Genomic DNA, 24,060 nt, shown 5'->3' on the forward strand with positions numbered 1-24,060 from the left:
TTTATGTTTTGAAAACATAATAAAGAAATTTAAAATTTTCTATTAACTTTAAAAATTACTTATTTTAATTTCAAACAACATACATTAACATAATAGAATAATTTTATAATTTACCCTTTAATTTTTATTATTTTTATTTAACTTACAAATTTAATTAATTTAATTAATTTAATAAATTATTTTATTAGCTAATATTATTACCTCACTCCCTATTATAAAACAATAACTATTATAAATTTTATTCTTAAAATTAAAACCAAATACATTAAAATAATGGGTAAAATAATCTTTCAACATAAATATATTAATTCATCATATCGTATCCGAGGCAATAATCCACGCATAAAAATAATCAAAGATCTTATTAAATTAATTATAATAAACATTAATATAGGATATAAAATCAAATTAGTAAATAAAATAATTCTAATAAATCTAAAAAAAATAATCATTCCATATTCAGACAAAAAAATTAATGTAAACCCCCCACTAAAATACTCAATATTAAATCCCGAAACTAACTCTGACTCACCTTCAATAAAATCCATAGGTCTACGATTTAACTCAGCTAAAACCCTAATAAAATATAACAAAAATAAAGGATACAAATTAATTAAATACCAGATATAAATTTGATATTTATAAAAATCTAAAAAAGAATACCTTTCTCTTATAATCATTAAAATTAAAATAATTAAAATAAATCTTACTTCATAAGATAATATCTGAGCCACAGATCGTATAGACCCTATTATTGAATAAATTGAATTTGCTGACCACCCCATAAAAATAACGAAATACCCCCCGATAGATATAAAAATAATTATTAATAAAATAGAATAATTTAAATAATAAAAATTAGTAATATACGGATATAATAATCATATTGATAATATAATTACAAATCTTATTAAAGGAGTTAAATAAAACAATCGATAATTAGATTTATAAACATAAAACAATTCTTTATTTAATAATTTAATAGCATCACTAAACGGTTGCAAAACACCAATCAATCCTACTTTATTAGGACCTTTGCGTATTTGAATATAACCTAAAAATTTTCGTTCCAATAAAGTCAAAAAAGCAATTCTTAATAATAAAATTAATAATAAAATTAATAAATTTAACAAATTTAAAACTAAATAATAATAAATATTTTTAATTATTACTTATATAAATTATTTTTATATATTTATAAATTCTAAATTTATCACACTATTCTGCCAAAGTAATTCATAATTTTATAAAATTAATATAATTCTTTATAAAAAAAAAATTTCAAATAAAAAGTCCTTTCGTACAAATTTATTTACACTTTAATTATAGATAAAATCCGATCTGGCTCACGCCGATCTAAACTCAAATCATGTAAAATTTTAATAGTCGAACAGACTAAATAATTAAATTTTTCCATTTAATTTTTATTTTAATTCAACATCGAGGTCGCAATCATTTTTTATAATATGATCTTAAAAAAAATATTACGCTGTTATCCCTAAGGTAATTAATTTTTCAATAATTTTTTTTAAAAAACTTATTCATATTTTCATAAATAAATGATTTATTTATTAAATAAAATTAAAAAGTTTATAAAATTTTTCTGTCCTCCCAACCAAATATAATTTTATATTAAATTTACAAACTAATCTTATATTAATAAAAATTATATTAAATTCTATAGGGTCTTATCGTCCCATAATACCATTTAAACATTTTTATTCAAAATTTAAATTTTTAATTATGTTAAGTTTTGACAGAATAAACATTAAATATTATAATTAATTATTATATTTTAATGTATTATGAAGCATAAAAATTTTTGAAATTTTTTGAGATAGTTTAAATCTATTAAATATAAAAAAAATTAATTTAAATGAAAACATATATATTAAATTATGTATGATTTATTCTATCAAAATAATCCTTTTATCAGGCATATCATTAAATAAATTTTTAATTAATGAATGAAATTTAGATAATAAAAATAATTAATTAAATAAGAGAAAGATAGAATTTCTATATTTAAATAAATAATTTAAATTAAATTTGTATTAGTAAAAATAATAAAAGAATTTATTAAAATTAAAGTAGTTATAAAGATTAATTAATAAATTAAATAATAAAATATTATAGATAACAAATTGTTATAAAATTGATTTTTTAATATAATGATATTATAAAATTAATTAAAATAATTAGTTAAAATAAAATTTGGGATGGGCGATAATTTTATTTAAATCTAATAATTGATTATTTTAATTATATGTATTTTAAAAAAAAAAAATATATTATTAAAATTAAAATTAAAAAATTTATTTATAAATAAAATAATTATTATAATTAAAAATTTTATTTATATAAATTTAAAGAGAAAGGGGGTTTTATAAATAAAAAATTAAAAATTTAGTATTTATTTATATATACATTAATATTATTTAAAAATTATTATTTAATTTTAATAAATTATTTTAATTATTTTTATAAATATATAATTAATAAATTATTTTTAATATATTTAATTAACATTAAATATTTAATATTAATTAATTAAAACTTATTAATCATTATTTTTAATTTATAATATTAAAAATTTAAATATAAAAAAAAAAAAATTATTTATTAATAAAATATTTTAATATATTTAAATATTTATAAATAATTAATAATAATGATAATAATGATAATAATGATAATAAAAAAAGGTGGGAATATTGTTTAATTTTTTTTATGTATATATTATAAATTAAATTTTACATTTATATTAATATTAAATTTAAATTATTTTTATAATTTATTTTTAATAATTAATAAATATAATTAAAAATTAATTTTTTTTTATAAATTTATTTTATAATTTAAAGTATAAATAAAATTTTAAAAAATTATGTAAAATTTAAATAATTTAATAATATATAAATTAGTATTTATAATAATTAATTAAATAAAAATTTATAATAGAAAATTATAATTTATTATTAATAAATAAAGTGCCAGCAATTGCGGTTATACTTTAAATAAAAATAAATTAAAATAATTATAAGTGTATATAAAATATATAAAATAAATAATATTTAACTAATTTATTTTTTTATGGTGAAATATAGATAAATATTAAAAGTTAGATAATTTTATTTAAAGAGTAATAAAATTAAAAAAATTTATTTAATAAACTAGGATTAGATACCCTATTATTTAAATGAAAATAAAATATAATTAAATATTAAATGTTAATCATTAAAAATAAAAAATTTGGCGGTATTTTATGATTTAGAGGAACTTGTTAATTAATTTGATAATCCACGAATGGAATTACTTAATTTAATTTTTATATATTGTTGTTGAAAAATTATATTAAAAGATTAATAATTTAAAAATTTAATTATAATTATAATTCAAATCAAAATGTAGAATAATTAAGATTTAAATGAGTTACATTTAATTTTAATTAATTGAAATAAATTTTTAAAAATATTGTTATAATTTTATAAATATTGAATTTAATTGTAAATTTAAAAAAATATTTAAATTGAATTTTAATTAAAATATGTACAAATTGCCCGTCATTTTCATTAATAAAAATTTATGGAAAAAGTCGTAACAAAGTAAATATATTGGAAAATGTATTTAGAATAAAAAAATTTTAGTTTAAATAAAAATTTTTCATTTACATTGAAAGGATTAATTAAAAATTATTAAAATTTTATTATAATTAATAAATAAATTATTAATAATAAAGTGTAGAAAATATTATAAATTATTAAATAAAATTATATTAAAAAGAAAAAGTTTTAGTAAGATTTTAAAATAATTATTTTAATTTTAAAGATAGTAATGTAAATGAAAATAAAAAAATTTTTAAAAGTAATTTTAATTAAGTGTACCTTTTGTATCAGGGTTTATTAAAAAAAAATTATTGATAAATAAATTTCTCGAAAGAAAAAGAGTTAAATAAATAAATAAAATTTAATATAAAAAAATTATTTTTAATATTTATTTAGAGAAGATATTTTAATCAATTTTTTTGATATCTAGTTTTTTTTGATATAAATTTAATTTAGATATAAATTTAAATATGTAAATTTTTATTAAAGTTTGAGATAATTTTTATTTATAATAGATATTAATTTATATTAAAAATTTATGGGATAATCTATAAATTAATTTTAAAATTTAAAAAATTTATTAATATTATTTATTTATAAAAATTTTATAAAAATGGTTTTAAAATTTAAAATTTTTTGAAAAAATTTAATAATTTATTTATTTTAATATAGTTTAATTATGATTTTAAAATTAAAATAAATTTAATAAGTTAAAAAAATATTTTTATTAATTTAAATTAAGAATTAATAATGATAAAATTAGTATTATTTATAAAATGTATTTTTAAAATATTTAATAATAATTAATTTATATTTAATTAAAGAATTAGGCAAAATAAATTTATTTAATATATTTAAATAAAATTAAGCTCACCTGTTTAATAAAAACATGGTTTTTAGAAAATAATTAAAGATTTGTTCTGCTCAATGATAAATATTAAATAGCCGCAGTAATTTGACTGTGCTAAGGTAGCATAATCATTTGTCTTTTAATTGGAGGCTGGAATGAAGGAATGGATGAAGTTTAAGCTTTTTAAATTAAATAATAAAAATTTAAATTTTGAATAAAAATGTTTAAATGGTATTATGGGACGATAAGACCCTATAGAATTTAATATAATTTTTATTAATATAAGATTAGTTTGTAAATTTAATATAAAATTATATTTGGTTGGGAGGACAGAAAAATTTTATAAACTTTTTAATTTTATTTAATAAATAAATCATTTATTTATGAAAATATGAATAAGTTTTTTAAAAAAAATTATTGAAAAATTAATTACCTTAGGGATAACAGCGTAATATTTTTTTTAAGATCATATTATAAAAAATGATTGCGACCTCGATGTTGAATTAAAATAAAAATTAAATGGAAAAATTTAATTATTTAGTCTGTTCGACTATTAAAATTTTACATGATTTGAGTTTAGATCGGCGTGAGCCAGATCGGATTTTATCTATAATTAAAGTGTAAATAAATTTGTACGAAAGGACTTTTTATTTGAAATTTTTTTTTTATAAAGAATTATATTAATTTTATAAAATTATGAATTACTTTGGCAGAATAGTGTAATAAATTTAGAATTTATAAATATATAAAAATAATTTATATAAGTAATAATTAAAAATATTTATTATTATTTAGTTTTAAATTTGTTAAATTTATTAATTTTATTATTAATTTTATTATTAAGAATTGCTTTTTTGACTTTATTGGAACGAAAATTTTTAGGTTATATTCAAATACGTAAAGGTCCTAATAAAGTAGGATTGATTGGTGTTTTGCAACCGTTTAGTGATGCTATTAAATTATTAAATAAAGAATTGTTTTATGTTTATAAATCTAATTATCGATTATTTTATTTAACTCCTTTGATAAGATTTGTAATTATATTATCAATATGATTATTATATCCGTATATTACTAATTTTTATTATTTAAATTATTCTATTTTATTAATAATTATTTTTATATCTATCGGGGGGTATTTCGTTATTTTTATAGGATGGTCAGCAAATTCAATTTATTCAATAATAGGATCTATACGATCTGTCGCTCAAATATTATCTTATGAAGTAAGATTTATTTTAATTATTTTAATTTTAATGATTATAAGAGAAAGATATTCTTTTTTAGATTTTTATAAATATCAAATTTATATTTGGTATTTAATTAATTTATATCCTTTATTTTTGTTATATTTTATTAGGGTTTTAGCTGAGTTAAATCGTAGACCTATGGATTTTATTGAAGGTGAGTCAGAGTTAGTTTCGGGATTTAATATTGAGTATTTTAGTGGGGGGTTTACATTAATTTTTTTGTCTGAATATGGAATGATTATTTTTTTTAGATTTATTAGAATTATTTTATTTACTAATTTGATTTTATATCCTATATTAATGTTTATTATAATTAATTTAATAAGATCTTTGATTATTTTTATGCGTGGGTTATTGCCTCGAATACGATATGATGAATTAATATATTTATGTTGAAAGATTATTTTGCCCATTATTTTAATGTATTTGGTTTTAATTTTAAGAATAAAATTTATAATAGTTATTGTTTTATAATAGGGAGTGAGGTAATAATATTAGCTAATAAAATAATTTATTAAATTAATTAAATTTGTAAGTTAAATAAAAGTAATAAAAATTAAAAGGTAAATTATAAAATTATTCTATTATGTTACATGTTATGTTGTTTGAAATTAAAATAAGTAATTTTTAAAGTTAATAGAAAATTTTAAATTTCTTTATTATGTTTTCAAAACATAAACTTATTAATCAAGATCATTAACTGGTGGGGTTTTATTAATTATCTAAAATAAATTAAATATAAATGATACAAATAAATTTTTATTTAAATAGAATAATATCTCAGATTTTTATTACAGTAAATATGAGAATAAAATAAAGAAAATAAATAATTGATAAAATTTGACTAATTCTGATGAATGGGTATTCGATTACTTGGGCACCAGCTCAAGTAAGAAGGATAAATGTATTTAAAAAAATTCAGTATAATAATTGATTAATAGGATAAATTATTAATGAATTGAATTTAGGGGTTAGAAGAGGGAGGGTATATAGGATTAAAATTGATATTAATAAGGCAATTACACCCCCTAGTTTATTAGGAATTGATCGAAGAATAGCATAAGCAAAGAGAAAATATCATTCAGGTTGAATATGAATAGGGGTAACCATAGGATTTGCGGGGAGAAAATTGTCAGGATCACTAAACATATATGGATATTCTAAATTAATGATTCAAAAAATTATGATAAAAATCATAAAAGTAATATTATCTTTTATGGTGAAATAAATATGGAATGGAATTTTATAAAGATCTCTGTTAGTCCCCAAAGGATTAGAAGACCCTGTTGAGTGAAGGAAAAATAGATGCAAAATAACTATTATTATAATTAGGAAGGGAAGAATAAAATGAAGAGAATAAAATCGATTTAGGGTTGCATTATTAATAGAGAATCCTCCTCAGATTCATTGGACAATTATATTTCCTATGTAGGGAATTGTAGAAATTAAATTAGTGATAACTGTTGCCCCTCAGAATGATATTTGGCCTCATGGTAAAACGTATCCTAAAAAAGCTGTTGCTATAGAAATTAGGAAAATTCTTACCCCAATTATTCAGGTATTGAAGAGTTTATAAGAATTATAGTATAATCCTCGTCTTATGTGAAGATATAAGCAAATAAAAAATATTGAAGCTCCATTTATATGAATATTATGTAGTAATCATCCTAATTTTACATTTTGAATGATGTGAATAATTCTATCAAAAGCATAGTTTATGTTAGGGCAATAATGTATGGATAAAAAAAACCCCCTTAAAATTTGAATAAGTAAAAATATTCCTAGTAATGATCCAAAATTTCATCAATAAGAAATATTAATTGGTGTTGGAAGTTTAAGCAGAGAGTCATTAATAAATGTTATTATTCATAAATAAATTTTTAATTGATTTTACGTATGGTAAATAATTTAATAGAACAAATTTTGATAATAGTAAATAATGAAATTAATAGGTAGAATATTGAGCTAATAGTTATATTATTATATGGGTATTCATAAAGATTAATAATATTTTGAAAATTTATTTCATTAAATTTTAAGATTATAATTGAATCATTATAATTAAATTTATTTTTAAATAAATTAGATCAAGGAAAATTGAAATATATAAATCTAATTAATAATAATCAATTTAAAATGAATAATATAAGTAAGTAAAAATTGTAATTATTAAGTTTATTTTGATCATTTGAGATTAATCTTGTAAAATAAAGAAAAATAATTAATAAGCCTCTAATTATAATTAGGAATAATATAATAGAGTAAATGTAATTAGATTGTCAAATTGAAAGATTTATGCAAATAAGTATTCTAAAAATTAAAATAGAGATAATTATTCAAATAGGATGAATAGAATTATTATTAGTAGTTAAGAAAAATAAAATAATAAAAAATATTAAAAAAATTAAAATGGTAAAAGTAAGTAATTCTTTGTTCATAAATAAGGAATTGAAAAAAAAATAGTTTAATAATTAAATTAAATAAATTGAAAATATATCAATAAAAATTAATGAAAATTTTAATTAATTTCAAAAAATAGTTTAGAAAAAGAATATTAATTTTGGAGATTAATGGCATAAATAAATTTATTTTTTTGAATTATATAATTAATATAATGGATTATATAATTATTTATATTGATTTATTAATTTATATGTATATATATATAATTATTTTATTATTATTAATTTTTATATATAAATTTATATTAGTTATCTTAATAGTAATTGAATTAATAGTATTAATTTTATCAATAATTATATTTATAATTTTTAGGATGTTTAATTTGGAAATTTTTATAATTTATTATTTAGTTTTTAGGGTATGTGAAGGAGTTTTAGGATTAACTTTATTAGTAATTATTGTTCGTTTTCATGGAAATGAATTATATTATTTATTTAATATTAATAAGTTTTAATTAAAAAATTAAAAATTTATAATATTTATTTTATATTAAAATATTTAATAATTTATACTAATTTATTATAATAAATATTTTTAATTTACAAAATTAATGTTTTAATATAAACTATAGTATAATAAAATTTATTATTTATTTTTGAATTAATATGATAAAATTTTTATTTTTTTTTATATTTATAATTTTATTAATAAAAAATAAAAAAATTATATTTTTTTATAATTCATGTTTTATTTTTAGATTTTTATTTTTATTTAAATTTATATTTAAAGATGATATTTGAATTATGGTTAGGATCTTTATAGGATTTGATTTTTATTCATTTTTTTTATTAGTTTTAAGATTTTGGATTTTGGCTTTAATAAGGATAGTTATTCAATTGGAGGAGGGGTATAATAGATTAATTAAAATAAATTACGAGAAAAAGATGTTAATATTTGAAATTATATTATTAATTTTAATTATTTATTTTTCTTCTATAAATTTGATATTATTTTATTTAATGTTTGAATTAAGATTAATTCCTATATTTATTGTTATTATTTATTGAGGGTTAAATTTTGAACGAACTTCAGCATCCTATTATCTTTTAATATATACAATATTTATTTCTTTACCTTTATTAATTTATTTATTTGAAATTTATAAGAATAATATAACATTTGATTTTAATTTATTGATAAAAAATATAATAATTAATATGGGGTTTTGAGATTATCTGGTTTATTTTATAGCATTTTTTATTAAATTACCAATTTTTATTTTTCATGTTTGATTACCTAAAGCTCATGTTGAAGCACCTGTTTATGGATCAATAATTTTAGCCGCTATTTTATTAAAGTTAGGCGGGTATGGTCTATTACGCTTTATTATAATATTTATTATTCAAAGGAATAAGTATAGATATGTAATTTTTAGAGTTGGGATTGTCGGGAGATTGTTTATTGGTATTTTATGTTTAGTTGAAATTGATATGAAGAGTTTGGTGGCTTATTCATCCGTTGTACATATGAATATAATAATATGTTCAATATTAACAATAATAAAATTAGGATTTATTAGTGCTTATATTTTAATAATTTCGCATGGTTTATGTTCATCAGGTTTATTTTTTATGGTGAATTTATATTATGAGCGGTCAGGGAGTCGATTGATTTTTTTTAATAAAGGAATATTAAATATTTTTCCATCTTTAAGAATTTGATGGTTTTTATTATGTGTTTCTAATTTTTCTTTTCCTTTTTCTTTAAATTTTTTTAGGGAAATTTTTATAATTAGAGTTTTAATTAGCTGGGAGATATTTATTATTATTTATATAATAATGATTTGTTTTTTTAGGAGTGCTTATTCATTATATTTATATTCATATATTCAGCATGGGTTTAATTATTTTGAGGAAAAATTTTCAATAATCTATTTAAAAGATTATATGATTATTTTGATTCATTTAATTCCTTTAATTTTAATAATCTTAAATTTAAGTTTAATGCATTAATTTAATTTTATTATATTAGTTATTATTAATAATATTAATTTAATAAATAATTAAATGTTTATTATTTATTTTATTTTATTATAATTTTACTTAATTTAAGTAGTTTAAAATAAAATATTAATTTGTGAAATTAATGATATAGAGAAAATTTATCTTAGATTATTATAAATTTATTTATTTATTCATTTTTTATAATAATTATTTTTATATTATTTTTTTTTATAAGGTTATATCTAAATTTAATGAATTTAAGATATATGATGGAGTGATTATTTTTTAATTTTAATTCAATTAATGTAGAATTTTATATTTTATTTGATTGAGTTTCATCATTATTTATTGGGGTAGTTATATTAATTTCATCAATAATCATATTATATAGAATAATTTATATGGGTGATGATATGTTTATTGATCGGTTTATTAAATTAGTAATTATATTTGTTTTATCAATAATTTTAATAATTATTAGCCCTAATTTAATTAGAATTTTATTTGGGTGGGATGGTTTAGGATTAACCTCTTATTGTTTAGTGATTTATTATCAGAATTATTTATCATATAATTCTGGTATAGTAACAGTTTTGTGCAACCGAATTGGGGATATTGGATTATTAATAAGAATTGGATTAATATTTATATTTGGAAGTTGAGGTTTAAGTTTTATAAGGAATTCTAAGTTAATTTTAAGAATAATTGTTTTAGCAGCAGTTACAAAAAGTGCTCAAATTCCTTTTTCTGTTTGGTTACCAATAGCTATAGCAGCCCCAACCCCAGTGTCAGCTTTGGTTCATTCTTCAACTTTGGTCACTGCCGGGGTTTATTTAATAATTCGTTTTAATAAATATTTGATGAGCAGGGGTATTGAGAAAATTTTATTATATATTTCAGTTTTTACTATATTTATATCTGGGTTAATGGCAAATTTTGAGAATGACTTAAAAAAAATTATTGCTTTGTCTACTTTAAGTCAGTTGGGGTTAATAATAATAATTTTAAGGTTAAGGTTTAATTTTTTAGCTTTTTTTCATCTTTTGACTCATGCAATTTTTAAGTCATTATTATTTATGTGTGCGGGGGTTATAATTCATTTAATGAATAATAATCAGGATATTCGGTTATGTGGTAATTTAAATGAATTTATCCCATTTACTATAATAAGATTTTATATTTCTAGATTGGCCTTAATGGGAGTTCCTTTTTTAGCCGGATTTTATTCTAAAGATTTAATTATAGAAATTATTTATTTGAATAATATTAATATTTTTTTATTAATAATAATTACTTTGTCAATCTCTTTTACTGTATCATATTCTTTACGATTAATGTATTATGTTTATTTTGGTTCCTTTAAAAATTCAAGATTTTATTATTATAAAGAAGATAAATTAATGAATTTATCAATATTTGTTTTATTAATTTTAAGATTAATTAGAGGATCTATATTAATGTGAATATTTTTTTTTGATAATTATTTTTTATTTATGAATGTAGATGTAAAAATAACTACAATGTTTTTATTATTTGTGGGGGTATTGTTAAGATTAGTTGTATTTATTAAAAATTTAATTAATATATTAATATTTAGTTATTTTTTTAGATCAATATGATTTATAAATTATATATATATATGAATTTATAGTCCTATTATAGTTTGAAGATTAAATATTTATGAGATAGATAAAATATGAGTTGAATTTATAGGAAAGAAAATTATTTATAGAATAATAAATAGTTTAGTAATTAAAATAAAATTATTCAAAATTTATATATTTATTTTTATTTCAGTGTTAATTTTATTGATTATTTTTTTTATTAATTAATTTTTAAAGTGATTTATATTTAAATAGCTTAAATTTTTAAAGCATAATATTGAAGATATTAAGATAATAAGATTTTATTTTTAAATAATTTATTTATAAATAAAAAATTTATTATTTTTATAATGAAAATATAAGGTTTTATTAATTAAACTATATAAATTAATATAATAAATAATAAAGAAAAATTAACTAGAATTTTATAAATTCAATATAATTATTAACAATAATTTACCTCTTTTTTGGTTTTAGTTAATAATTTTAATTAAGCATTTATTAAATTTATGAAATAAAATGAAATCTTTCATTAAATATTGAGTTAGAAGCTCAAGAAGTATTATTTCAAAAACTTTACTTGAAGTGGCTCTTTTAGATTAATTAAAATTAATCAAATTTTTAAGTCGAAATTAAATGTAATTATTTACTTTAAAAGAAAAATTAAGATTTAAATATTAAGATATTTAATTTTTAATTGCAATTTAAATGTTATTCTTTCGTGTTTAACTAAAATCCTATATAAAATTTATTAATAATAAAGAATAAATTTATTAATATAAGAATTAAAGATTTTAATTAGTTTTTCAATCAATTGATTTTTCTAAGTATTCAATGATTAGGCCAGAAATTAGAATAAAAATAAACAATAATGAAGAAAAAATAATAATTTTATTTATAAAATATAATATGTAAATTAGTGGAATTAATAGGGTAATTTCAATATCAAAAATTAAAAAAATTAAACTAATTAAAAAAAATTGAATTCTAAATGGGAGTCGAGAATTAGATAGGGGATCAAATCCACATTCAAATGGTGAAATTTTTTCTCGATTTGATAATGATTTAGATGAGATAAATAAATTAATTAATAAAATTAGAGTTGATAAAATAATAAAAAATATAATTATGTAAATAAAAGTTAAAATTATTTATATTAAAATTTTATTAATTTTTTTAATTGGAAATTAAATGTAATATGAAATATACTATATAAATTTATATAAGGTAATAAATTAATTTAAATTAGATAATATTTTAGTATCTTCATCAATAAATAGAGATATATAAAAATAATCAAACAACATCTACAAAATGTCAGTATCAGGCTGCTGCTTCAAAGCCAAAATGGTGGGATCTTCTAAAATGAAGAAAATTTATACGAAGAAGACAAATTGAAAGAAATAATGTTCCAATAATTACATGAATTCCATGGAATCCAGTAGCTAAAAAAAAGGTTGATCCATAGATAGAGTCAGCAATTGAAAAAGGAGATTCAAAATATTCAATTATTTGTAGGGAGGTAAAATAAATTCCAAGTATAATTGTTAATAAGAGACTTTGGTGTCTTTCATTAAAGTTTTTATTTAAGATAGAATGATGTGCTCAGGTTTCTGTCATGCCAGAGGATAAAAGAATAATAGTATTTATTAGAGGGATATCAAATGGATTGAATGGTTTAATTCCTAAGGGTGGTCATAATTGACCAATTTCTATGGAAGGGGCTAAGGAAGAGTGAAAGTAAGCTCAGAAGAAGGAAATAAAAAAAAAAATTTCTGAAATAATAAATAAAATTATTCCTAAGCGAAGACCAATATATACATTAATTGTGTGGGATCCTTGAAATGTTGATTCTCGTGTTACATCTCGCCATCATTGATATATACATAATAAAGTACAAGGAATAGAAATTATGATTAAATAATCTAATTTATGAAATCATATAATTATTGAAATTAAGTTATTAAATAATCTAAAAGAAATAATGATAGGTCAAGGTCTAACTGATACTAAATGAAAGGAATGATTTTGGTGTAATTTTGTCATAATGATAATATTAAGAAATTTGATTATAATTATTATTTATTTATTTATTTATTTATTTGAAATAGTTAAATTAATTAAACTTCTCTTCTGTATAATGTAGAGAGGATAGTAAATACATAGGCTTGAATAATTGATACAGATAATTCAAGAATAAATAATAAAAGTTGAGAAAAAATTATAATTAAAAAAATAAAGAAATTACTGATAATTTGTCCAGAGGACCCAAGTAATGATAAAAGTAAGTGGCCTGCAATTATATTAGCTGTCAAACGAATTGCTAGTGTAAAAGGCCGGATAATTAGACTGATTGATTCAATAATAACTATAAATGGCATTAGGATGAATGGGGTTCCTTGAGGGGTAAGATGTGAAAAGAAGTCATTAGTATAATTTAAAATTCTAAATAATATTATAGAAATCCATAGGGATAGGGATAAAGAAAGACTAAAACTTAAGTGACTAGAAGATGTAAAGACATAGGGAAATAAGCCTATGAAATTATTTACAATAATAAATAAAAATAAGCTAATAAAAATAATTAAATTAGAGTAGGAATAATTAATTAAAATTTTAAATTCTTTTATTAGAAAATTTAATAAAAAATTAAAAAATATATGTAGACGAGAGGGAATAAGTCAATATTGGTATGGAAAAATAAGAAAAATAATTAAAGTTCTTAGTCAGTTTAAAGAAAGGTCAATTCTAGTTGAGGGATCAAAAATAGAAAATAAATTTATTATCATCTTCAAGTTCATTTTTTAGGATCATTTAAAATTTTATTATTATAACTAATTTTTAAATTGATAGGATAAAAATAAATAATACTTAAAATTACAAAAAGTGAAGATATAGATAAAATTAATATTATTGCTCATATTATAGGTATTATATGTGGTATAAAAGAATATTTTTATAAAAATAAAAATATTTTTAAACTGACAATTTAATGTTTTTAATATTAAACTAATTCTTTACATTAAAAATAGGGTGTTAAATCTATTATAATTTGACTTAAAAAATCAAAACTTACTTTCAGTCATTTAATGAATGTAAAAATTATATTTTATAGTTATTAATTATTTAATTAAAACAAAGGAGTCAATTTTTAAAGTTAAAAAAGTTTGTTGATTCAATAACAATGGGTATAAATCTATGGTTTATGCCGCAAATTTCTGAACATTGGCCAAAAAAAAGACCTGGTCGGTTCATAATTAATATTGATTGATTTAATCGTCCAGGTGTAGAATCTATTTTAATTCCTAAAGATGGGACTGTTCAGGCATGAATTACATCTATAGAAGTTGTTAAAATACGAATGGGATAATTATAAGGAAGGACACAACGATTATCTACGTCTAATAGGCGAAATTCATTAAAGATTAATTCATTAGTGGGGATTATAAATGAATCAAATTCAATATTCAAAAAATCTGAGAGTTCATATCTTCAATATCATTGATGTCCAATAGATTTTAGAGTAATTTTATTATTAAATATTTCATCAGTTAAATATAAAATTTTAATTGATGGGATTGCAATAAAAATTAAAATAAATATTGGAAAAATAGTTCAAATTAATTCAATAGTGTGTCCTTGAAGTATAAATCGATTAATAAATTTATTATTAATTATTGAAATTATAATAAAAAGAATTAGTAAAGTAATAAAAATTAAAATTATTATAGTAAAATCATGAAAAAAAATTATTATATCATATGTAGGCGAGTTAGAATTTTGAAGAGAAATTATTCAGGTATTTATTTTTAATAAAAGAATTTATCTTTATATATAGAGTTTAAATCTATTGCACTAATCTGCCATATTAAAATTTTTTAAGTTAATAAATATTAATTAAATTGAAGGAATTTCATTATATCTATGATTAACAGGTGGAAATTTTCTTAATCATTCTAATGAAGGATTTAAATAAAATATGTTTAAGACAAGGCGTTTAGACGATAGAGCCTCCCAAATTAAATATATTAAAAAAATTAATCTAATGATGGAAACTAATGAACCAATTGAAGAAATAATATTTCATGAAAGGTAAGTGTCCGGGTACTCTGAATATCGTCGAGGCATGCCTCTTAATCCTAAAAAATGTTGAGGAAAAAATGTTAAATTAACGCCTACAAATATTGAGATAAATTGAATATTTAAAAAATAATTATTTAAAGAATATCCTGTAATAAGAGGGAATCAGTGAATAAATCTAGCAATAATAGCAAATACGGCCCCTATAGAAAGAACATAATGAAAGTGGGCAACAACATAATATGTATCATGAAGAATAATATCAATTGAGGAATTGGATAATATAATTCCAGTTAATCCTCCTATTGTGAATAAAAAAATAAATCCTATAGCCCATCAAAGAGAGGAATTATAATTAATTTTTGTGCCATGAAGTGTTGTAATTCAACTAAAAATTTTAATTCCTGTTGGAATTGCAATAATTATTGTTGCAGAAGTAAAATAAGCCCGAGTATCAACATCTAATCCAATAGTAAATATGTGATGAGCCCAAACAATAAAGCCTAAGAATCCAATTGCTATTAGGGCATAGATTATTCCTAAAGCACCAAAAGTTTCTTTTTTTCCTCTTTCATTTATGATAATGTGGGAAATTAGCCCAAATCCTGGAAGAATAAGAATATAAACTTCGGGGTGACCAAAAAACCAAAATAAATGTTGATAAAGAATGGGATCGCCCCCACCTGATGGATCAAAAAATGAAGTATTTAAATTTCGATCTGTTAAAAGTATTGTGATTGCTCCGGCTAAAACTGGGAGAGATAGAAGTAGGAGAATTGCTGTAATGAAAATCGATCAAACTAAAAGAGGTATTTTATCAATTGAAAGGAATTTGTGATGTATGTTTAAGATTGTAGAAATAAAATTAATAGCCCCTAGAATAGAAGATATTCCGGCGATATGAAGAGAAAAAATTGTTAAATCTACTGAAGGACCATTATGAAATATATTAGAGGCTAGAGGAGGGTAGACTGTTCACCCAGTTCCAGTTCCATCATTAATAAAATTACTTAATAAAAGTAAAGAGAGTGAGGGAGGCAAGAGTCAAAAACTTATATTATTTATTCGAGGATAGGCTATATCTGGAGAGCCAAGTATTAAAGGAACAAGAAAATTTCCGAACCCCCCAATTATAAATGGTATAACTATAAAGAAAATTATAATAAATGCATGTCTAGTAACTATTGAATTATAAATTTGATCATTATTAATTAGTGCATTAGATGATCCTAGTTCTAAACGAATAATTATTCTTATAGAAGATCCAATTATCCCGGCTCAAATTGCAAATAGAAAATATAGAATGCCGATATCTTTATGATTAGTTGAATAAAGTCACTTATTCATAGAATGTTTTTATTGATAATAAAATTATTTATTAAATTTAAGTGATATAATATAATAATAAATATCATGTCTGATTTAAGTAATAAATTGTAAATTTATTTAAGAAAATTTTAATTTTCTGATATTATATATTATAAAAATAATGATTTTTATATATTTTATAGTTTAATTAAAATATTAAATTGCAAATTTAAAGAAATTTTTAATAAAAAAATTAAAATATTAAAATCTTTAAGATTTAAAAATTTTAAAAATTTTATTGTAAACCCACAATAAAATTGTGGGTTTACAATAAAATTAATATTTATCCGGTCAATCGAAGAAAACATTTGGTTAATTGAAGAAAATCTTAATAAAATTTTAAAATTTATTGAATTAATTATTTTAAAGGCGGAGATAAATGCAGATGTTAAAATTATAAAATATAGTAAAAAAATTGGAGGGTTAATAAGTGAAATTATGTATAAAGGAATAATTTTTTGAATTGTTAAAAAAATAAATAATGAATATCAATCTAAAAAAATAGCTACAGAAGGGATTCATGAATGAAATGGGGGGATCCCTAATTTAATTATAATAGAGATAAAAAAATTGATTATAATAAAATTTATTTGTATATATATAAAATTATTAATAATTAAAGTTAACATTATTATTAAGGAAGCTAAAGCTTGAATGAGATAATATAAAAAAATAATTTTTTTATTTTTTAATTTAATTGATAAAAAACAAATGAATAAAAAATTATTAATTTCCATAATAATACAAATTATTAATAAATCGTATAAAAATAAAGAAATAAAAGAAAAATAAATTAAATAAGACATTAAAAAAAATTTTATGAATAAATTATGATGCATATAAATAAAATTAATTTTTTAGTTGTATTAAACTTTGAATAAATATTGAATATTAATATTATATTTTAATGTATTATAAAGCATAAAAATTTTTGAAATTTTTTGAGATAGTTTAAATCTATTAAATATAAAAAAATTAATTTAAATGAAAACATATATAAATTATGTATGATTTATTCTATCAAAATAATCCTTTTATCAGGCATATCATTAAATAAATTTTTAGTTATTAATAAAATTTAAATAGCAAAAATAATTAATTAAATAAGAGAAAGATAAAATTTCTATATTTAGGGTATGAACCTAAAAGCTTAGAGAATTAGCTTACTTACTTTAATTAAATAAATATAAATTAGTATAATATTTTTGAAAATTGACTATTAATCATTAGTTAAAATTAAATATGATAAGTAAATTTAATTTAAAAAAAGGTTATAAGTAAATTTAAATAAATAATTTAAATTAAATTTGTATTAGTAAAAATAATAAAAGAATTTATTAAAATTAAAGTAGTTATAAAGATTAATTAATAAATTAAATAATAAAATATTATAAATAAAATTATTATAAAAATTGATTTTTTAAAAATAATTAGTTATTATAGAATTAAAAAAGTATAATTAGTTAAAATAAAATTCAGAGGGAGAGAGTAATTTTATTTAAATTTAATAATTGACTATTTTAATTATATGTATTTATAAAAAAAAAATATATTATTAAAATTAAAATTAAAAAACTTATCTATAAATAAAATAATTAATAATAATTAAAAATCTTATTTATATAAATTTAAGGAGAGTATTTTATAGAAAGTAAAAAAAATTAAAAATTTAAGTTTTTATTTATATATACATTAATATTATTTAATAATTATTATTTAATGTTAATAAAATATTTTAATTATTTTTATAAATATATAATTAATTATATATATTTAAAATATTTAATTAACATTAATTATTTAATATTAATTAATTAAAACTTATTAATCATTATTTTTAATTTAAAATATTAAAAACCTAAAATATAGAAAAAAAAAATTATTTATTAATAAAATATTTTAATATATTTAAATAATTATTAATAATTAATAATAATGATAATAATACAAAAAAGGGGGGGGGAATATTATTTAATTTTTTTTTTTATGTATATTATAAATTAAATTTTATATTCATATTAAATTTAAATTTAAATTATTTTTATAATTTGTTTTTAATAATTAATAAATATAATTACAAAATTAATTTTTTTTTTTAATTTATTTTATAATTTAAAGTATAAATAAAATTTTAAAAAATTATATAAAATTTAAATAATTTAATAATATATAAATTAGTATTTATAATAATTAATTAAATAAAAATTTATAATAGAAAATTATAATTTATTATTAATAAATAAAGTGCCAGCAATTGCGGTTTATACTTTAAATAAAAATAAATTTAAATAATTATATATAAATATAAAATATATAAATAAATAAATATATTTAACTAATTTATTTTTTTATGGTGAAATATGAATAGATATTAAAAGTTAAATAATTTTATTTAAATTAATAATAAAATTAAAAAAATTTATATAATAAATTAGGATTAGATACCCTATTATTTAAATGAAAATAAAATATAATTAAATATTAAATGTTAATCATTAAAAATAAAAAATTTGGCGGTATTTTATGATTTAGAGGAACTTGTTGATTAATTTGATAATCCACGAATAGAATTACTTAATTTAATTTTTATATATTGTTGTTAAAAAATTATATTAAAAGATTAATAATTTAAAAATTAATTATAATTATAATTCAAATCAAAATGTAGAATAGTTAAGATTTAAATGAGTTACATTTAATTTAATTAATTGAAATAAATTTTTAAAGTTTTATAAATATTGAATTTAATTGTAAAGTTAAAAAAATATTTAAATTGAATTTTAAATAAAATATGTACAAATTGCCCGTCATTTTCATTAATAAAAATTTATGGAAAAAGTCGTAACAAAGTAAATATATTGGAAAATGTATTTAGAATAAAAAAAAATTTTAGTTTAAATAAAAATTTTTCATTTACATTGAAAAGATTAATTAAAAATTTTTTAAATTTTATTATAATTAATAAATAAATTATTAATAATAAATAAATATAAGAAAAATATTATAAATTATTAAATAAAATTATATTAAAAAAAAAAAAGTTTTAGTAAAAAATTTTAAAATAATTATTTTAATTTTAATGATAATGTAATGTAAATGAAAATAAAAAAATTTTTTTAGAGTAATTTTAGTTGAATGTACCTTTTGTATCAGGGTTTATTAAAAAAAATTATTGATAAATAAATTTCTCGAAAGAAAAAGAGTTAAATAAATAAATAAAATTTAATATAAAAAAATTATTTTTAATATTTATTTAGAGAAGATATTTTAATCAATTTTTTTGATATTTAATTTTTTTTTATATAAATTTAATTTAGATATAAATTTAAATATGTAAATTTTTATTAAAGTTTAAAATAATTTTTATTTACAATAAATATATTGATTTATATTAAAAATTTATGGGATAATCTATAAATTAATTTTAAAATTTAAAAAATTTATTAATATTATTTATAAAAATTTTATAAAAATGGTTTTAAAATTTAAAATTTTTTGAAAAAATTTAATAATTTATTTATTTTAGCATAGTTTAATTATAATTTTAAAATTAAAATAAATTTAATAAATTAAAAAAATATTTTAAATTAAAAATAATGATTAATAAGTTTTAATTAATTAATATTAAATAATTAATGTTAATTAAATATTTTAAATATATATAATTAATTATATATTTATAAAAATAATTAAAATATTTTATTAACATTAAATAATAATTATTAAATAATATTAATGTATATATAAATAAAAACTTAAATTTTTAATTTTTTTTACTTTCTATAAAATACTCTCCTTAAATTTATATAAATAAGATTTTTAATTATTATTAATTATTTTATTTATAGATAAGTTTTTTAATTTTAATTTTAATAATATATTTTTTTTTTATAAATACATATAATTAAAATAGTCAATTATTAAATTTAAATAAAATTACTCTCTCCCTCTGAATTTTATTTTAACTAATTATACTTTTTTAATTCTATAATAACTAATTATTTTTAAAAAATCAATTTTTATAATAATTTTATTTATAATATTTTATTATTTAATTTATTAATTAATCTTTATAACTACTTTAATTTTAATAAATTCTTTTATTATTTTTACTAATACAAATTTAATTTAAATTATTTATTTAAATTTACTTATAACCTTTTTTTAAATTAAATTTACTTATCATATTTAATTTTAACTAATGATTAATAGTCAATTTTCAAAAATATTATACTAATTTATATTTATTTAATTAAAGTAAGTAAGCTAATTCTCTAAGCTTTTAGGTTCATACCCTAAATATAGAAATTTTATCTTTCTCTTATTTAATTAATTATTTTTGCTATTTAAATTTTATTAATAACTAAAAATTTATTTAATGATATGCCTGATAAAAGGATTATTTTGATAGAATAAATCATACATAATTTATATATGTTTTCATTTAAATTAATTTTTTTATATTTAATAGATTTAAACTATCTCAAAAAATTTCAAAAATTTTTATGCTTTATAATACATTAAAATATAATATTAATATTCAATATTTATTCAAAGTTTAATACAACTAAAAAATTAATTTTATTTATATGCATCATAATTTATTCATAAAATTTTTTTTAATGTCTTATTTAATTTATTTTTCTTTTATTTCTTTATTTTTATACGATTTATTAATAATTTGTATTATTATGGAAATTAATAATTTTTTATTCATTTGTTTTTTATCAATTAAATTAAAAAATAAAAAAATTATTTTTTTATATTATCTCATTCAAGCTTTAGCTTCCTTAATAATAATGTTAACTTTAATTATTAATAATTTTATATATATACAAATAAATTTTATTATAATCAATTTTTTTATCTCTATTATAATTAAATTAGGGATCCCCCCATTTCATTCATGAATCCCTTCTGTAGCTATTTTTTTAGATTGATATTCATTATTTATTTTTTTAACAATTCAAAAAATTATTCCTTTATACATAATTTCACTTATTAACTCTCCAATTTTTTTACTATATTTTATAATTTTAACATCTGCATTTATCTCCGCCTTTAAAATAATTAATTCAATAAATTTTAAAATTTTATTAAGATTTTCTTCAATTAACCAAATGTTTTCTTCGATTGACCGGATAAATATTAATTTTAATTTATTTTAAAACCCTAATCTGATTTTCATATTTAATATTCTATACACTTATCCCATTAATTATTATTATAATTTTTATATATTTTAAAATTTCATTTAGATTTTCTTTAAGTAATAACTTTCCTTCAATTAATTTTAATTTAATTTGTTTGTTATTAATTTTTAATTTAGTCAGAATTCCCCCACTAACGTTTTTTATTTTTAAATGAACTATAATCTATATTTTTTTATTAAATTCAAATTTTTACTTTATTTTTATTTTAATGATTTTAAATTCTTTCATTTTAATTTATGTTTATATTAATTTAATAAATCTAATAATATATTTTTATTTATACCGCATTCGAGGTAATAATCCTCGCATAAAAATAATCAAAGATCTTATTAAATTAATTATAACAAATATTAACATAGAATATAAAAGTAAATTAGTAAATAAAATAATTCTAATAAATCTAAAAAAAATAATCATACCATATTCAGATAAAAAAATTAATGTAAATCCCCCCCTAAAATATTCAATATTAAACCCCTGAAACTAACTCTGATTCGCCCTCAATAAAATCTATAGGGCTACGATTTAACTCAGCCAAAATTCTAATAAAATATAACAAAAATAAAGGATATAAACTAACTAAATACCAAATATAAATTTGATATTTATAAAAATCCAAAAAAGAGTATCTTTCTCTTATAATTATTAAAATTAAAATAATTAAAATAAACCTTACTTCATAAGATAATATTTGAGCAACAGATCGCATAGACCCTATTATTGAATAAATTGAATTTGCTGACCATCCTATAAAAATAATGAAATACCCGCCAATAGATATAAAAATAATTATTAATAAAATAGAATAATTTAAATAATAAAAATTAGTAGCAAACGGATATAATAATCATATAGATAATATAGTTACAAATCTCATTAAAGGAGTCAAATAAAATAATCGATAATTAGATTTATAAACATAAAATAATTCTTTATTTAATAATTTAATAGCATCGCTGAAAGGTTGCAAAATACCAACTAACCCGACCTTATTAGGACCTTTACGTATTTGTACATATCCTAAAAATTTCCGCTCTAATAAAGTTAAAAAAGCAATCCCTAACAATAAAATTAATAATAAAATTAATAAATTTAATAAATTTAAAACTAAATAATAATAAATATTTTTAATTATTACTTATATAAATTATTTTTATATATTTATAAATTCTAAATTTATTACACTATTCTGCCAAAGTAATCTACAATTTTTATAAAATTAATATTATTCTTTAATTTAAAAAAAATTTCAAATAAAAAGTCCTTTCGTACAAATTTATTTACACTTTAATTATAGATAAAATCCGATCTGGCTTACGCCGATCTAAACTCAAATCATGTAAAATTTTAATAGTCGAACAGACTAAATAATTAAATTTTTCCATCTAATTTTTATTTTAATTCAACATCGAGGTCGCAATCATTTTTTATAATATGATCTTAAAAAAAATATTACGCTGTTATCCCTAAGGTAATTAATTTTTCAATAATTTTTTTTAAAACTTATTCATATTTTCATAAATATATGATTATCTATTAAATAAAATTAAAAAAGTTTATAAAATTTTTTAATCCTCCCAACTAAATATAATTTTATACTAAATTTAAAAACTAATGTATTTTAATAAAAATTATATTAAATTCTATAGGGTCTTATCGTCCCATAATATTATTTGAACATTTT

General features: G+C 16.8%; 8 pseudogenes; 3 read left to right on the top strand and 5 right to left on the bottom strand.

Annotated features, from left to right (window-relative positions):
- Positions 1-59: 59 nt before the first annotated feature.
- Positions 60-1,240, bottom strand: LOC140674265 (NADH-ubiquinone oxidoreductase chain 1-like; annotated as a pseudogene).
- A 979-nt stretch (positions 1,241-2,219) lies between these two features.
- LOC140674271 (NADH-ubiquinone oxidoreductase chain 1-like) lies at positions 2,220-6,179 on the top strand (annotated as a pseudogene).
- Positions 6,180-6,479: 300 nt separating this feature from the next.
- LOC140663071 (cytochrome b-like) lies at positions 6,480-7,577 on the bottom strand (annotated as a pseudogene).
- A 1,475-nt stretch (positions 7,578-9,052) lies between these two features.
- LOC140674279 (NADH-ubiquinone oxidoreductase chain 4-like) lies at positions 9,053-10,120 on the top strand (annotated as a pseudogene).
- Positions 10,121-10,472: 352 nt separating this feature from the next.
- On the top strand, positions 10,473-11,730 carry LOC140663066 (NADH-ubiquinone oxidoreductase chain 5-like; annotated as a pseudogene).
- A 1,202-nt stretch (positions 11,731-12,932) lies between these two features.
- On the bottom strand, positions 12,933-13,587 carry LOC140674361 (cytochrome c oxidase subunit 3-like; annotated as a pseudogene).
- Positions 13,588-13,802: 215 nt separating this feature from the next.
- Positions 13,803-14,660, bottom strand: LOC140663070 (ATP synthase subunit a-like; annotated as a pseudogene).
- Positions 14,661-15,691: 1,031 nt separating this feature from the next.
- Positions 15,692-23,508, bottom strand: LOC140674370 (cytochrome c oxidase subunit 1-like; annotated as a pseudogene).
- Positions 23,509-24,060: the final 552 nt, after the last annotated feature.

This window comes from Anoplolepis gracilipes, chromosome 2, assembly GCF_047496725.1.
Source record: "Anoplolepis gracilipes chromosome 2, ASM4749672v1, whole genome shotgun sequence".
In the NCBI taxonomy this organism is placed as follows: Eukaryota; Metazoa; Arthropoda; class Insecta; order Hymenoptera; family Formicidae; genus Anoplolepis; species Anoplolepis gracilipes.